This window comes from Cnephaeus nilssonii (genome assembly GCF_951640355.1).
Source record: "Cnephaeus nilssonii genome assembly, chromosome: 9".
Lineage (NCBI taxonomy): Eukaryota > Metazoa > Chordata > Mammalia > Chiroptera > Vespertilionidae > Cnephaeus > Cnephaeus nilssonii.
This window is the reverse complement of record NC_137080.1, coordinates 16,779,225-16,794,813: the sequence shown is the minus strand read 5'-3', so window position 1 is coordinate 16,794,813 and position 15,589 is coordinate 16,779,225. Positions and strand designations below refer to the sequence as shown.

The window sequence follows — 15,589 nt, the reverse complement described above, 5'->3', positions numbered from 1 at the left end:
GGACCTGACTTTTCTGCAGAGCACCAACCTTCCCTAAATCTGTCTTTACACCCTCAAGGGGCATCAAAGTAAAAGCAGAGTGTTGAGCAATCAAATTATTTACTAATTCATTTCAACTCAATAAACAATGCACAATGCATATTATATGAAAGGTGCTGGAATAAGTACTGATACCACAGATAAACCTAACATGATATTTGTTATATAACAGAGACCACAGATAAATATAACATGATATTTGCCCTAATGCAAAGTACTGTCTTGCAAGGGAAACACCTAGGATTCCCGGTCAATGGGCGGCTATGGAGAAGGCACAGGTGCCACCGGAGCCTAGAGGAAGAACACTCAGCCTTATGCACTCCTCACACACACCAAGACCTGAAGGATGAGGAGGGGTGTCCTAGTTAAAGGGTACAGGGAAGCAGGTCCAGCTTGAACAAAAGCAAGAGGACAATATTTCCCTCCTATGCCAGGATTCAATGTGAAGCAGAGCAACCATGGGAGCTGAGGATGAAGACATGGCCAACATTAGGTTATGGAAGACCCTTTGTGCCACACTAAAAAGCTGAGCTTCATAGCTATGCATTATGTGCTGCCCACCCCCTTCACTACACCAAGCAGTCACACTGAACCCAATGGCAGCCCTTGCAGAAGACATCACCAAATTGACCAGGGATGGTTCACAAGATTAAATATCTCTGATGTGTATGAAAGGAAGCCACCATGGGGTTTTACATGAGGGAGATATCTATATATGCAGATTGTAGAAAATGGACTTAAAAGAATACAACATAGCCCTGGACGGTGTGGCTCAGTTGGTTGAGCACTGTCTCATGCACCAAAAGATCACTGGTTCAACTCCCAGTCAGGTCACATGCCCAGGTTGTAGGTTTGATCCCTGACTGGAGCATATGCAGGTGGCAGCCAATCAATGTTTCACTCACATGTGGATCTCTCTCTCTCTCTCTCTCTCTCTCTCTCTCTCTCTCTCTCTCTCTCTCTCCCCCCTTCCTCCATCCCTCCCTTTCTCCTTCCCTCCCTCTCCTTCCCTCTCTCTATCAAAATCAATTAAAATTTTTTTTAAAAAAAGAATGAAGCATAGGGTGACGCAGATCTATTAGAAAGAAATTACAGTAAAACTACTTGAGAGAGAAGGCCCACATTTAAGTAGCAATATTTAACACAGAAAGAGGAGGAATAAATTCAAAAAATATTTAGGAGGCAGATTAGTTGAGATTTGATGACTCATTCAATGTAGACAACATGGGAAAGGAAGAAATGAAGAATGTCCAAGTTGTTGCTTCAGGGTCTGCGTAGACGGTGATATCACAGATATGATACAATTTACATGAAGGGGTCAGACAGGGGAGCATAAACAGATGAAAGAAGGTTCTGGACATGCTGGTTTGGAGGGGCCCATAGGCTAGTCAGCTAGAGATCTTCACAAGATGTGTGATTACATCTACAGCACAAGAATGGAGTTAGGGCTAAAGAAAAAGATTTAGAAATTATCAGCATATGGCTGTGGTTAAGGAGGGGGGCCAACATGATGATGAGAATATCCTGCAACCACGACAACTATGCACAAGTCCCTGTATGGAAACACATCAGGGGACACCGCCTGAACTCTATCTCCTCGCCCCTGACATGGGCTCCACCCTCAAGTTTACCAACCTGTAGGGAAAATGAGAGTTGTGCAAAAATAATGAAAATGTAGGGTTAGTAACTTGGAGCTGTCCCAAAGACTACCACTGGGAATCCAAAAGACCCAACGTTCCATTTTGATTGAGATGTTAAAGTAAATCTTTCAGGGCAGTGACGATTTCAATAGGTAAGGAGGAAAAAGAGATAGCACTCCAGAAAAAGGGAACACACCTGCGCACAGGTAAGGATGTGGATAGGGCAAGACACATTCAGGCAAGGACAACAGGGTGGCTACCAGGTCGGAAAAGCAAACAAGTCATGACGCCTGCCTACTGTAAGTCATTTACTTTAACATATTATCTACGTTACCTCTTTTAATCCTTACAACCACATTATGAGTTCAGTATCCATTAAAATGAGGCTGAGACGTACTAGTTTCCTTAGTTCCACAGCAGCAATGGAATCGGCACCAGTCCAGTTTGGTGTACACTTCAATGCCTGTGAGTAACCGCGGAGCCAGAAAGCATGTGGACAGAGCTAGAAAAGAAATCTGGAATCAGCAGCGTCCATGCTCTCAGCATAAATGCTGCAGGTTAAGACAAATGCAGCTGGCACTGCGGCAGTGGGCCACTGAGACCTCTGACAGGGCCACATCGGTGGGGAAAAGCCACGCCTGCATGAATTACCCAGCTCGCAACCTTCATCTTTTACTCTTTCCCCAACTCTGAAGCAACTCTGCTACCGTCTTCCTTCTGGCCAGATCTAGCACAAGGCCCGTTTCTGCTCTGAAGCCTTCCCTGACCACTTGAGTGCCCTTCTCTCTCTCCATTAAGCTTGTTTCACATGCCCCTTATCTCTTACTGGGGGGCACTTCATTACACTGGGTGACAACGGACAAGGCTACCGCACTTAGCCTCCTCCCCAGCTGCAAACAAACCGAAAGTGCCTTCAAGTCAAAAACCACCGTGTTTCATATTTTCTTTATACTTTATACGGACTAGGTAACAGAGAATGAAGAAGAAAATCCACATAAAAGCCACGCAAGTAACTAATCTAGACTTGGGGTAAGGTCAATTATATGGCAACCTCATTTATATCACTGATATGGCAAACTGATATAAATCCAAGGATTCCTCTCAAACTCAGAATTACTTGGGGCCGGGGGATGGAGGCTCACGCCAGCCTCTCTTGGACTCCAGAAAGCATCAGAACGCCAGCTGTCTGCCCGGGCCTGGGCCAGGTGGTTTATTTTAAAGTTCCTCGCCTGCACACCACCATATGCGATGATTTCTCTTTATTAGATTTCCCCTCATGAATAAAAATGAAGTCATAACAATCTAATTGGAAAATTTTTATATTGCAAGCCGAGCCAGAAACGCATATTTAGTTCCAGTGGAAAAATATTGACAAAAATATGCACAAGAGAAAAATGATTAAATGATCCAAGAACTGACATCTGGTGCTGCTGTATCTCTCTAGAACTGGCAAAGCCTTTTCTTTTTTCTCTAATATATTCTATTCGATAAATTTAAACTATGCTAATCGTTGATTTCTTTTCAATTTCAGGGAATTTTTAAATTCCTTAAACAAGACAGATGCGGCCCTTTCACCTCTAGACACCAACAGATTAACCAGAAAGAGATCAGCAAAGGATGCTATAAACATGATTTGCACAGAGCACCACACGGCAGTCCTCGTGCTTCAGTGAAGAACCAGAGGTCCTTAAATCAATCTCTAATGCGAACGACATTTTCCATTACAAGTGGTTATAATGGGCTTCTTAAAAGCCCCTCTTCCACCTAATGTTGACTTTTCCTCACATCAATAAACTCTCGACTCATTCAAGCACTGAATTACAAGAGTATCTTGCATTTACGGTGTATTACAGACCAAAGAGAATTTTATGAGGAAGCACTTCTATCTAAATATTTACTTTTGTGATCTTAAATCCGGATAGTCCATTTAAACCGAAGTCTAGTTCATTATTCAAATAAAAATGGCACATCCACCATCCTTACCGCATAAGAGCGTGTTGAAGACAAAGTACGTCTGGATTGCCAGCCAAGTGCTCCCTGTTTGAGACCAGGTGCTGCTACGCAGAAGGAATTCAAGCACAGAGCTATCGGGGACTTCCTAACTCTACCCAACCATCCAGGTGGCCTCTGGCTTCATAGCTAACACATTCAGATATAACCAGTCCAGACTGGGGAAAAAACAGTATACTCATGATGTCCATCAACTGTTTTCCCCAAAACATGTTTCTTACTATACAAATGAAAAAAATGACAAGCACATACTTTGAGGCTTGGTCACACTACGTTTGGCCATTTAAGGAACAGACCAAAATGTTTCTTTCTATGCAGACATTCCCTTTTAGAAAATACACATAAAGAAATAGAATGGGTGTTCAGACTTTCTCAAAGCCACGCTGTCATTTACAATAACAAAGGCAGGCCCTGGTCGGGTGGCTCAGTAAGTTGGAGCATCATCTGGAACACCAAAAAGGTTGCAGGTTCAATTTCCAAGCAGGGCACAGACCTAGGCTGCAGGTTTGATCCCTGGTAGGGTGTGTACAGGAAGCAACCAATTGGTGTGTTTCTCTCTCACATCAATGTTTCTCTCTCTTTCTCTCTCTCTCTCCGCCCCCCCCCCTCCTTCTCTAAAAAAAAATCAATAAAAAAACATACTTATATACTGTATATTAGTCAAAGTGCTGGTCTGGTTTACCCTAGAAAGAGCAGGGATGAAATGACAGCTATTTTCAAATATTTTAAGGATCTTATCTGGTAGAGGATTTAGGCTTGTACAATAGACTTTCAAGGACTATACCTAGAACCAGGCATTCGATATGGAGGGAGAGGGGTTTTGGCTCAAGTAAGGAAGAACTGTCTTACAGACAGATGCAGACAGCTGCCTCCAGACAGAGTGGCTTCCGAATCACCAAAAGTGATTGAGCACAAGCAGAATGACCCCGTCATGAGATTGCTATAGACCAGCAGTCCGTAACCTGATCAAAATCAACACCCCTCATCTAAATAAATATGTAAATATTGTCCAATACTCCTTTTGTAATATTGAAATGAAGTTCACAGATAATATAACATACCTATACACTTCATTTTATGAAATCAATATAATGCCCAAAGAAAAGCAACTGGTAACAGGTACTTCAAAATGTAAATTTTCAAGTTAAAAAAAATATCTATGTAATGCCAAAAAGAAAAGTAATTTATAACAGGATTTCAATTCGTAAACTTCCAAGCACAAGTTCATTAGAAGACATAATGAAACACTTGGATGCCTACACCTACTCACATGGGACACATTTAGCTATAGGAGAAATGAGATCAGGAACTATTTCACTATATAGAGAAGAACAGGAAAATGAAAGAGCAGAAGGAGAAGGAGAGGATGGGTAATGGGGTGTGTGTGTGCATGGAACATGAGAATAAAAACTAGAGCCATAATAAGCAGAGTGATATTTCTATGCATGGCAATTTAGATGTAATCTTCCTTTTCTTTAGAATGTCCCACTAAATATTCACGTAAGTCCTATAGAAGATAGAAAATTTCCAAATATAGGGACAATTCTCCTTTGTCTAAGACTATCGCCCCTTCATTGCAGGGCACTTGGCAACTCTGCTTCCCCCCATCTCACTGCCAGTAGTGCTCCCCCAATCATCACGCCAGCCCAACTGCACCTTGGTGGGGGGCTACTGCCCTCACTGAGAACTATTCCAGAAGAAAGTTCAGTTCTATGGGGAAACTAATATTTTAAATGATTTTTTAATTAGAAACATTTTATTGCCTTTGAGGCTGATGTTTTATAGACACTGCACGTGAGAAGTTGCCTGTTTTCTATATGCTCTGTGCCTCACCTGATTGACCCCCGTGACCCATGTTGGTAAGGCAGCACAGCACCTGTACAGCCGGGCAGGCTTGGCTGGATGGCAGACTAGTATTTCCATGATATGTAGCCAGGGGCAAGTTACTCAATTTCTCCAGCCCTTTTACAGATAAGGAAATTCTGTAAAATTTCTTTACCTGTAAAAGGGTTGTAATAGCGATTAAATGTGTCCATGGAACAGAGAATTCTACCCACTGAAATGCCAATCAACCCAAATGTTCAAGTGTTTATGAAAATGATTCCGACCTTCAACAACACCTGTCGCATTAGATTCAAATCTGCCCTAAACATTAAAATCATATAGTGAACCAACTCAAGCTGGGCAGTTCTAGTGACTATAATGATGACAACAAGCAGCAACATTAAACATTTATTGAACACTAACCATATGCACCACATGTTTGGGTCAGTGCTGTTCCACACAGAAGAATCTTTGTGACTGCATGAAGGTGTCAATATTCTTGATCCTTTTCAGATAAAAATGTGAAGTTTAAAAAGGTTAAAGAACGTGTTCAAGGTCAAAGAGCCATGAGTTAAAGCCAGAATGGTCAGTTTTGTCTTATACCAGCATCAGAGCCACTAATAACAGCCTCTAACACTAGGCTACGTTACTGGCATAGAATTTTCAATTTTCAACTACCCACCACTCAAAAGTCCTGGCTAGTTTTCCTTTAGGATGTAATTCCAAAACTCAATATTCTCCAAGGAAACTTCCATTATTAACAAGGGAGATAAAGTTTACATAAATAAAGCAACCAGGAAAAAAAGGTATAATAAAATTTAATGTCAAATAAAATGTGTTACGCACAGAGAGGTACTAAGGGAAAGAAAAGGGCCAAGGTCACATAGGTCAGTGTTGTTAGGAAAGGTGTCTGAAGTGGGATGGCACCCAAAGCAACCACCCGTGGTTACATTTCAACAGTGCTACGCAACCAACCATCATCTGTACACCAGAAACAGCCTTCTCCTTAATGCAAATGTTCTCCCAGAGCATGCTCCAGAGGACAGCCATTCTATCGGCTTCTGCCTCACATGTCAGGTAAAGACGGAGAGAGAGGCAAGTAGTGCTTTGGTTAGTACAGGTACAGTCTACAATGTGGTAAATACACAAATGTGGGTTCAGGACAAGCATAATGAAGTGTCTGGGGGGCAAGGAGCCCTGCCCAGCAGGAAATGAAGTCAGCACTGTGAAATACTATGACCTCTTCTGGAAGACAAATTATGCGTGTGAGTTTCAACTAGAATTTTCCCAGAGACTGGGTTAAGAAACCAGTCTACGGTTTAAGTGCCTTTCTTTTAAAGGTTTGTTAAGTTGATTGATATAAAAGTTCTTGTAGCCGGCCGGCATGGCTCAGTGGTTGAGCATTGACCTATGGACCAGGAGGTCACAATTCGATTCCCTGTCAGGGCACATGCGCCTGGGTTGTGGGCTCGATCCCCAGTGGGGGGTGTGTAGGAAGCAGCAGATAATTCTCTCGCATCATTGATGTTTCTATCTCTCTCTCCCTCTTCCTTCCTCTCTGAAATCAATAAAAATATACATTTTTTTATAAAGTTCTTGTAGAATTCAAAAGAAAAATGGCCCTTTGCTAGACTGAATTGCTCGTCTCAATTGTGAATTCCTTCCCTGAAAGAGAATAATACAATGGCTACACCACTTTGTGGTGCTTTGCACTAGTACGAAGAGTGTATATCTTCCCCCACTTGACCATGTGGCTTGTTTGGACCAACAGACTAAGGATTAACAGTGTACCTGATTCAACTAAGAGGCCTGGCATGTTTCTGCACTCCTCCAGAAGAGTATGTAAGGGTCCTGAGGATTCTGCCCCTCCTGGAGTGCTGAGTTCATGCAGGGGGGGGAGTGGAAGGCGAGGCTGAGTGCCTGAAATGTGAAGAGGACACAATTCCATGATGACCTAAGCAGCATTCTCTGGATTAAACTTCCAAGAGGAAGGAAGCCACCACCCACAAAATCTCATGAATCATTTCTCCTGGTCTACTTATGCTTGAAGAACTAGCCTGGGGCTGATCTAGACACAAAGCAATGGAGCTGAACACAAGAAAATACCAAGCAGACGGCATGTGGGTGAAGACGATGGGGAAGTGAAATATGAGTAGCTTTGAAAGGAGGAAGAGAAAGTAAAATATGTCAAAATGAATATGCATTTGGTAAAGAAAAGCACAGAATGCAAGAAGCCTATCATCTTAATAATTTCTAACGAGTATCACTGCAATACATATGGATAACAAATAAGAATGTGAAAAATGAAAATGATCCCATCATTTCTATGATTCCATGGGGCGGAGGCGGCGGGGGAGGGTGGGGGAGGGGGAGCTTTAACATTTTGTGACTTTCCTGTCTTTCTTCCATGCAGGTGCAGTTTAAAATCAAATCAGGATCTTTTTGTACATACAGTTGGGTATACTATCATTAAAAAAAAGTCTCCATTGTTGGACTTGTCTCAAATGTTCACAATATCAACCTTGATGATAACTAATACGTATACAATTGCTTACTCTGGCACACAGGGTTCCAAGTTCTTTACGGATATTTACTTATCTAATTCTCAATACATTGTGGGAGATGGATACTATTATCTTTATTTCACAGCCAAGAAAATCAAGGAGAAATTCACTTGCTAAGGTCACAAAGCTGGTAAACGGTGCAACAGGACTCCAATCCAGGCAACTGGCTCAGAGTCCCTGCTCTTAACATTGTCTACCATACCACCTGCCTCCCACAGGAAACCTGCGCATCACTGAAATTCAACCACACCTCTGATTTCCTTAGGATGTACTCTTAGAATAGAATCACTGGTGCCAAGGGATTCCGTGAGCTAAACTGCTCTCCATCCATAGTCTACCAACACACCCTCTCACCACCCACTGAAAGGGAATGTGACCCAACCTAAACCTTGCCAGCATTGTTATGAACTTTAAAAATTGAATTAAAATTTGCATTTCTCTGATGCGATGAAGTTGTTTTTTGGTGGGGTTTTTTTTTCATGTCTTGGCAATTTGTAGTTCCTATTTTGTGAATTCTCTATTCCTGGTATAGACGAATGCTTGCGCACATTCATATTTTGAAAACCTAATGCTCAAGGTGATGCTATAAGGTGGGGCCCTGGGAGGTGATTAGGTCATGAGGGCAGTCCCTTCACGAATGCAATTACAGCCCTCATCAAAGAGGCCCCAAGAGGTAACTAGCTCCGTCCTCCATGTGAGACCACAAAGAGAAAGAAGCCAGCAGTCTGCAACCCGGAAGAGGGCCCTCACCACACTTGACCATGCTGGCTCCCTGATCTTGGACGTCCAGACTCCAGAACCGTCAGCAATGAATTTCTGCTGCTCACAGGCTACTCCGTCTGCGGTATTTTGCTATAGCAGCCCAACTGGACTAAATTCTTCCTCGAATGCTTGTTAAATTGGAACTATTTTGGAAGGTGCTGTGATTCAAGATAACAGAGGGTTGCTAAGGAGCTGTGTCAGTGGGACCCTATAGGCAAGGCAGTACCTTGGGGGTAATCACCAGGACCTCGCGGAGGGCTCAGCTGTAAGCACCTGGAACCATAAGGACTGAGCAGGCTGTCCCAACAGACTAATAGCCTGAAACTGTGCTCTATACTGTACAGCAGGGGCTGTACTCACCCCATGGCTAGAATATCCACTACGGCTACTCAGGGCACCCTCAGTTCCTGGTACCAACATGCCTGGTTTGCTCAGTGAGGTCGGAATTACAGAAAGAAAATGAAAGATCTTGAGGTTTCTCTCACCTATGGCGTCATCTCACATTTTTCCCATTCTGCACAACATAGCAGGTTAGTGATCAGAGTCATCCACCAGAGGATTCCACGGGAACAAACACTATTAAATTCCGCGTCTGTGAATCCTCTGCTAATCAGTCAACAGCAAATTACCTCATGACAGGCCCTCTGCAATAAAGCTGAGCACTGTGGACACCGTCTGGTTACTTGACTTGGAATTAAAAATACCTCATTCACATGCTAAGGACCACTCTCTCCAGGTGGGTCATATCATCTATCAGGGTCAACATTTCATAGTTTCTATTTCTTTTTTTCATGAATCCTCACTTGAGGACATTTTTTTCCCATTGATTTTTAGAGATAGTGGGAGGGAGGGAGGAGGAGGGGTGGGAGAGAGAGGGGGGGGGGGAGAGAGAGAGAGAGAGAGAGAGAGAGAGAGAGAGAGAGAGAGAAAGGAACACCCAGACACACATCGCTGACAGCCTCCCACACATGCCCCAAATGAACCAGGGATGAACCTGCAACTCAGGTACGTGCCCTTGACTTAAATCGAATGCTTTTATCAATTCCAAATTAGTGATAATTTAAGTTAAAAAATAAGTGCAATTTGGTTTTGCAAAACTATATAAAGTTGTTTCCCATGTGGCTATATAAGCTCATTCATACTAAACTTGCAATACTTGCTCAAAGCAGATTTAATGGAACTGATTAAACTGTTCATCAAAAACATACTGTGTCCAGAGATCAATTTTGCAAGTGTTTTCATTTATTTGGTTTTATGTTTTATATTTTGCCTTGTCCCACAAAGGATGTGAATCGGCTTAAAATGGGAAAATATAATTAGATAAAAATCCGAATCAACAAAAACAAGGTAGAACAGAAGCTCAAGATCAAAGGGAAAGTTAGAATGTCAATATTAAGGTCACAGGTTTTTAAAGGGTTATTAAAACTGAGTTGCAAATTTGACTCCTTGCTTCCTCATTGTCAAATCAGAAAGGGAAATGATACTAGTTCTGCATGATGAAAAGTAGACACACTAATTGTTCAGGGAAAATAAAGCTTTTCTTTGGCATTTAGAACTGAATGGAATTTCATGCATTGGTCTTCAAACAGGAGCTACAGAAGGGACCATGATTTTAATAATCTCATCTCCTAACATAACAGTAAGTTTCTTGTAACTGTCTTTATTAGTAGAATCCCTCAGTGTGAACACTGGCGGGGGGGGGGGGGGTGCAGGGGGGCTGCAAAGGATGCAAAAAAGTAACCAAAGTGTGTCCCAAAGTATGTCGTTTCTGAAGGTCAGGCTAAACTCCTGGTCTAACCCCAGAATTGTAGGGGAAAAGGTGGATGTCATGGCCTTTGTTCAGCCAACCCTCTATAAACATTGTTTCTCTCGATTAAGCTTCTGATCAAATTTATGAGCAGAGAACTCATATTCTCTGGTTTGTGCAGAAACAAAGGCATCACTACACCACTGTTGAGGGGAGATTAATGCACAACAATTACTCTTTAATCACCAGTTGTCCACATTTGAAATTCAAGGCTATACAAATTTTCTTTTCTATACTTTTTTCTGCAACCGTAACAATTTTGGTTTCAACATATATGAATTGAGTGAATCCTACTGGATGTAAACAACAACAAATATATGGGCTGGGGTGAAATGGACTGGAATAAAAGAATTATGCCAGGATAAAAAGGACAGCGAATAACATTTAGCAAGGAAGGGACAGAGGTTTCTGCAATAAAAACTTAAGAAAGATACAGAAAAATAAGATTGAAGAGTAAATCCAGGTCTTAGAATTGCATTCCAGTAGTGCGTTTGGAGAGGGGCTCTGGGGGCTCACCAGACAGGCAGTGAGCCATGGATTCACAGAGGCACAGCACATGTACATGCAGGGTACACACAGAAAAATGCCTCTTCCGTTCTGAGATTAGGACCCGGCTCATACTTCATTTATCTCAAGGCCAAGTGTACCAGCACAGTTTAAAGGTTCAACTTCTATGTGTCAAATGAACAAATAAGTATTTATTATCTACAACAAAGTAAAACGAGTTTACTGAAACCATGTGGGAGGGCTCTTCTGAGAAGTTTAAAGTGTGCAAGGAAGAACAATGTAAATTAACTGCTCATTATCCTCGATTACAAATTTAAGATGTGTAGAATGTAATTATCTGTATTTCTTGAGGGAAATTTTTGCTTTATTTCAAGGAATCTTATTTTTCATTAAGTGCCCTCCCACTGTAGGTTCCTCCAACCTTAGCAGCTTTTGCTTAAAAGTATTATTTCCTCCCCATCTAGAAAGAATCCAAGTAGGCTAGAGAAGCAATAAGAATAAACTCCAGCTTACTGTAGTTTTGTGAAAATAAGTCTTTTGGGTAATATGTAGTGAGGATGGTGAAGAGGTATTAAAATGACAAAAAAAAAAAAAAAAGGAGGAAAGGAGAAAGCAAGCAAATGACTGAACCACACCCATATAATTTTGTTAAACAAAGCGATTGAAAAGAGGTTAATACTGACTCAGAAAACTTACATATCAAAAAATAAAAATAAGAACAGGAAATATCATAGTGCAAAAAATAAAGTAAATAAAATGTGATGCAGTTATCCTTGATTTCTTTCAAGAAAACATTACATTTAAAAGCAGAAAGCACTGGCTCTTCCAAGCCGCTGATTTCACAAGCACCCTGGCAGTCAAACTTATGTTCTTACATATTGATATCTTTATATACTGAGGAAAACCCACAGAGTTAAAAATGTGTAACTATAACATACATTTTGAATCATTTAAGAATCCTAGACACTCCTACATGCTTTATTTTTACCTTTCCCTGTAACAAAATACATTATAATTAGATCAACCATAACAACTCAACTTTGAAGCGAGTTAATATGTCACTTATTAACCAAAGCCACTATTACCTCTGGAGTAACTTAGAATTTTCTTTTAAACATGAAACGTACTTTTAAAAATTGCGTGTCAGAGTTTAACTTAAATAAGTGTGATTACCAGTGGGACTGGAAAATTTGCACGCTTGGACATGAAATAAACTTATATTAAGAGTTGGGGAGAATTACCCATAGGGTCTTAAAAATGGCAAGATTCAAACTTAGATGTTAACCGAGTTTGACGATTCACACAAAGAAGGAGTTTTAAAAATCCAGTTAAACTTCAACGGCCACAGGATCGACAAATACTAGTACACTCTGACACTAAACTGTCTTTAGATGAAGCTTGAAACAGTTCTTACAAATAACTAATAAGCGCACCATAAGCATTAGATGCAAGGGATTACGGGGTTGAACAAGGCTTGGCCCTCCTGGAGTTTACACCGGTTCGTTTTACAAAGCTTCTAAACCTCAATACGTTCATATACAACTGGACCTTACCATGACTCACTTTCCCAAACTGTAAACCTTATTATCTAAAATAAAACAATAATCACCTGTTAGAGTGCATAACCAGTTCCTCAGAAACACAAACCGTAACACCCCGTTGGAAGCCAGGCTGCTCCAAGGCTGCCTCTGCTGGCGACTCGGTGCAGGCGTCCCGACACCTGTAACAAACTTGCCACTTAACACACATCCCTGCACCCGAGCAGGGGGCTCCCCGGGAAGCGGCACGGGAACCCCCAGCCTCCTGTGTCCCCGGAATAAATCTGACTTCTAGAAGCACCTTTTCTAGCTAGCCCTAACATGTTGGCTGTAAGGGTCTGAGCCACCTGTTTTATGTAACAGCCAGCCAGCTCTGAAATCCACAAAAATCCACAGCGACTTCTCTATGCCAATGACAACGCTTTCCATGTCTACACGTCCGGCTGGAACAGAAAAGCCGCATCTGCTCATGCAGCCGAAAAAAAAAATACGATGACATATTTTTACCTGAGCTGCTGAAAATCCAACAGTCTCTCCCCCAACCCACCACCCCCGCTCCTGCCCCCCAAAACAGCCGCACGCCAGTGAGTCCTCCCCACCCCCGCCCGCAGCGCGCTGGGCCGAGGGGTGGGCGGGGAAGGGTGGAACTCCCCTCGGCCACCCGGGCCCAAGCAGATGTGGTCAAGTTCCCCAGGGGCGGCGCCAGGGTCATCAGCGCACCTCGGAGCGCCCACCGACCCAGGCGGGAGGCAAGTTTGGCGGGTCCCGGGCCCTGGCCCCACCCCCACCTCTCCCCAGCGGCAGCATCAGCAGCCGAAGGCGGCGAGGACTCCTCGGTCCCGGAGAAGGAAGGGGGTCGGGCGCACCTACCTACAGGGCGGGGGCGCCGGCACGTCGGGTCCGGGCGCAGGGGGTCAGGCGCACGCATTTCTGGGCACGGTGGCCTCCGCTGCTCCGCGCGGGGGAGCGCATCCTCCAGGGAGGATGGGAGGAGGGGTCGTGGGGGGGGGGGACGTGCGCCGAGGAGGAGCTGGGCCAGGAGGGCGGGGCGCCGAGGCGCACGACCCCGGGGACCGGCGTCAGGAGCCGGTGGACGCGGCCGTCCCCGGGACAACGCGGGCCTCTTGCCCCGAGCGGCGGCGCCCGGCCAACCCTGCAGCTGAGCCCGCGGTCAGGGCATCCGCCGCCACAGGCTCGCGGGCCTGGCCGGGGGCGGGGAGCTGCGGGCGGCGCGACGCGGGAGACGCGCGCCTCTAGCTCCGCCCGGCCCGCGCCACGCTCTGCGCCCCTCCGCAGCGGCGGGGGCCCGGGAGCGCCGACCCCGAGCTCGGCGGCTCCGGCTGCAGCTGCAGCATCCTCCTCGCCCGGCGACCTCCGAGCCAGGAGCCTGGGGACCCCCGCCCCCCGCGGCCGCCGCCGCCCCCGCCGCCCACGCCCGGCCCCAGCTCGGGCCCCGCGGCTCCGCCTCGCAGAGCTGCGCGCGCGGCCTCCGCGGGCCTCGGCCCTTGGTGACGCCTCTCGAGAGCGAGCTCGGCGCCGCCCCGTGGCCCGACGCTTAGCGGCGGAGCCTGGGAGGATCTTCTTACCTCGCTGCGGGCTTCGTCCCCTCCAGCGGGGCTGCGGTGGCCACCGGGCTTGGAGAGCAGAGCTGCAGTGAGAGAGTCCCCTCAAGCTCGAAAGCCTAGGGTTTCCTTCCAGCTCGGGAACCAGTCGATTCAGCCTTCAGTCCTTTCCGGCGTTGCGTTTTGCAAAGGGGCCCACCATCTCCTCCCCCTCCTGCTCCCGTCCCCGGTCCAGCATCCCGGATGCTGCCAAGTTGCAATCATTACAGCAATTGGACCCTCCAGGCCGACTCTTGGCAGAGACCCGAGAGCGCTGGGAGAGAGCCCGGGCCGGGAAGATTTGCATCAGGGGCTGGGCAGTACCTGGGAGCCTCGCATCCCCGCTTGCTGTTCCCTCTGTGGTCCCATGACCAGCGCTGCCAGATGACTAGGAGGGTCTGGCCGTGGGGTTTACCCTTACTCACAGGAAAAACCCTCAGAGCACAGCCTGCGGCCGGTCTGATAATACTGGGGTGTCAGAGGCCGCACAGGAGACACACCAGATAGTGGCCTCCTTGGGGTTGCTGACGCTGTTGATGCAAAGCAATGAACAGTGGTGGCTTTGGAATTTCAGTTACAAATGGTCGTTAAACTATCTTGCAAACTATGGAACAATGGCCCAATTCTGCACTCAGCTCGTATAAAAGTGGACCTCACGTTTACATCTTCATGGTTTCGATATGAAAAATTAAGTGTTTTCCCCCCCTCTTTTTTTCTGTAGGTAACGTGTTATTTGCAAATTATTTTCAAGGGGAAATTAAGCTCCTAAAAAAAGAGCTGATTTTTTTTGGAATCAAAAGATCATGGTTTGAGATGTCCAGAGAAACTGACCTGCTCTCACAGTTCTTTGATGAGTGCTTTTATGATTTTAAAATCTAAAATCACCTTGCAGCGCTGGTCGTGGGACCACAGAGGGAACAGCACCCAAGTGGTGCTGGGAAGCTCACAGCTGCTGATGCAAATCTTCCCAGCAGGCTCTCTCCCCGCTCTACCTAGAGTCAGCCTGGAGGGCCCAATTGCTGTAATGGTTATAAGTTGGCAGCATCCGGGATGCTTGCTGTACCTGGGATAGGAGCAGGAGGGGAAAGAGCTGATTGGGCCGCTTTGTGAAGTGCAAAGGCTGGGAAGGACAGAAGGCTGAATTTACTGTGGCCTGTGGTTTTATTTTTTATTTATTTTTATTTTTTAAAATTTATTGATTTTTTTACAGAGATGAAGGGAGAAGGATAGAGAGTTAGAAACATCAATGAGAGAAACATCGATCAGCTGCCTCCTGCACACCCCCTACTGGGGATGT

General features: G+C 44.9%; 1 protein-coding gene across 6 annotated transcripts in view; it reads right to left on the bottom strand.

Moving 5' to 3' along the window:
• NCOA7 (nuclear receptor coactivator 7) overlaps nt 1-14,641 on the bottom strand; it is a 116,797-nt gene extending 102,156 nt beyond the window's left edge. For 2 of the 6 annotated variants that reach the window (XM_079781262.1, XM_079781257.1), the window contains exon 1: nt 13,562-14,142. The gene's annotated coding sequence lies outside the window, so the exon portion shown is untranslated. Of the gene's footprint in view, nt 1-2,076; nt 2,182-12,762; nt 13,215-13,561; nt 14,144-14,277 lie in introns of those variants that run through there. The other 4 variants (XM_079781258.1, XM_079781259.1, XM_079781261.1 and 1 more) reach the window with 4 other exon arrangements.
• Nucleotides 14,642-15,589: the final 948 nt, after the last annotated feature.